The following is a 3,003-nucleotide window of genomic DNA, read 5'->3' as shown; positions in this document are numbered from 1 at the left end:
GCCATATAGTACTATACTTTGGCCATAAGATGCTATATTTTCCCTTAAAGTGCTATACTTTGACAATAGATTTAAAATTGCTCGAGTACTCCCCGTCGCGGTGGAAGATTGGTCAATAAACACGTAACGTAGGTCATCGAGTGTTTGCGTTACGGTGAAAAAAAACTGATTTGGTTTTAGACAACTTAAGGTGCAGAATTTCCAGAGAGCATAAGGTGCTATACTTTGCCAATAAGGTGTTATACTTTGCAAATAAAGTGCTATACTTTGCCATATAGTGCTATACTTTGGTCATAAGATGCTATACTTTCCCATAAAGTGCTATACTTTGCCAAAAGCTTCAAAAATGCGCGAGACCCCCCGTCGCGGTTGATGATTGGTCAATAAACACGTAACGTAGGTCATCGAGTGCTTACGTTGCAGTGAAAAAAACTGGTTTGCTTTTAGATAACTTAAGGTGCAGAATTTCCAGAGAACATAATGTGCTATACTTTGCCAATAAGAAGCTATACTTTGCCAATAAAGTGCTACACTTTGCCATATAGTGCTATACTTTGGTCATAAGGTGCTATACTTTCCTATAAAGTGCTATACTTTCCAAAAACTTCAAAATTACGCGAGGACCCCCGTCACGGTGGATGATTGGTCAATAAACATGTAACGTAGGTCATCGAGTGTTTGCGTTGTGGTGAAAAAAACTGATTTGGTTTCAGACAATTTAAGGTGCTGAATTTCCAGAGAGAATAAGGTGCTATACTTTGCCAAGAAGATGTTATACTTTACCAATAAAGTGCTATAATTTGCCATATAGTGCTATACTTTGGCCATAATGTGCTATAGTTTCCCATAAAATGCTATACTTTGCCAAAAGCTTCAAAATTGAGGGAGGATCCCTCGTCGAGGTGGATAATTGATCACGCGACACATAACGTAGGTCATCGAGTGTTTGCATGGCCCTAACAAAATTGATTTGGTTTATCGCAACGCAATAAGTTGCTGAATTTCCAGCGACCATAAGGTGCTATACTTTATCGATAATATGCTATACTATTGCCATAAGGTGCTATACTTTACCATAAGGTGTTATACTTCATCAATAAGCTATTATACTTTCCCATAAAGTGCTATACTTTATCAAAAGCTAAAAAATTGAGCGAGTACCCCTCGTCGAGGTGGATAATTGGTCACGCGACACATAATATTGCCCAATAGGCTGTAGTTACCACAACCTACCATCAAAACTTCTTCAGTTCAATCAGTGCATCAATAGGCTGTAGTTACCACAACCTACCATCAAAACTTCTTCAGTTCAATCAGTGCATCAGTTCATTACATATATTCATATCTATCAACTACTAAACTCAAGCACATAACATTGAATGAAAATAATCCATGAAGATTGAATGGAAATAATCCAAAATCACCACTATCGAAACGTTGTATACATTTCTACTAGATACATTTCTACTAGATACACTAATAAATTTTATACAACATGATACATTAGATAGTGCATTTGATACAATATACACACAAATCATCTATATATACATAATATAGAAAATTTCATACAACACGATACATTGGATACTACTTGGTATATCATATTGCAGGTTGTAGTTGATTTGCCGTTTGGGTTGCAATGTGATAGCAATGCGAAGATCTGATCGAATGCCAAGAGTGGGGGATTCTCTCATGTATTTGATTGGAAATTAGTGTGCATTGACGAATGGTTTCTGAGGGGTAGCTGTGCATTACGTTAGGTATTGGCGACAATAGAAAATGGTGAGGAGCAACCGGAGGGCGTAGGAAGGCATACCAATGAGCTAAGATCATGGCGGACAATAGAAAATGGTGAGGAGCAACCGGAGGGCGTAGGAAGGCATACCAATGAGCTAAGATCATGGCGATCCACAAAACCAAACTCCTCTTGGACATTTCATCAAACACATCTATTGCCTCCTCAACCAACAGCAATATAGCATAACCGCTAATCATTGTGGCCCAAAAAACTATATCCCTTTTGTCATTCCATCAAACACCTTCTATGCATCAACCTAGTCACCAAAACATAGATATATATGAGCAAAATTGTTATGCACATACCCTTTCCTGAAGCATAAGCTTGATAAGAATCCATCAATTTATAAGAACAATACATCTTTAACAAGCTATTGCCAAAAAAACAAAATTTTCAAAATGTTAACATACAGTATTGGAAAACCCAAAATTTTAAAATGTTAACAAGCTATTGATGTAGGATTAGTGTCTTTTTTTTGAGTTGTCCACTACAGTGTGTCTTCAACCATTAGATAACCACAAATCTACTCTCACACTTTGACGAAGTCTATCAAAAGTCAATAAACAAACATAATAACGTATAGTTCATGAATTCATAATTTCTCAACTTCGTCAAAAACTCCATACAAATTAAAAAGAACAAGAGGTTTTGAGCTGGAGAGTACCTTGGGCTCAAATCTAATGAAGACCCACATAAGGAAATAGAATATTAATGGAGGAGAGAGATTTCTCAAGAAGAGAGGGGAAATTAATGGAGGAGAGAGAATGAGAGAGTAATTGAAGATGAGTACCAAATTAGGGGTTATTTTCTCCGGCTATCGTCGCCATTGCTGCTGTTAGCGATGATCAGAAGAAGAGAGAAAGAGCAATATTGGGTTTTTCAATTTTAGGAAAAATACAGTATAAAGATAGAGAGGTATAATAGACATTGGGTTTAAAACTAAGTCATGTGGGTACAATGGGTTTATTGGGGTTTAGAAAAGTGGATGAGTTTTTAAATAAGTGAGGGTAAATCTTTGGGCTAAAAGAGGATTTTCCCATTAAAATATTTACATAAAAGTCCAACTCTCTTTCTTTCTTCACAACTTCTCTCTGCTTACCCTCCTCCACATTTCCCCTTCATTCTCTCTCTCTTACCCTTCCTCCACTTCCTTCTCCACTTTTAGTTAATGTTTTCTTTTTGTTGGGGGGGGGGGGGGGGGG

This window comes from Asparagus officinalis, chromosome 8, assembly GCF_001876935.1.
Source record: "Asparagus officinalis chromosome 8, Aspof.V1, whole genome shotgun sequence".
In the NCBI taxonomy this organism is placed as follows: Eukaryota; Viridiplantae; Streptophyta; class Magnoliopsida; order Asparagales; family Asparagaceae; genus Asparagus; species Asparagus officinalis.
The sequence above is the reverse complement of the archived record's forward strand: the minus strand, read 5'-3'. Positions refer to the sequence as shown.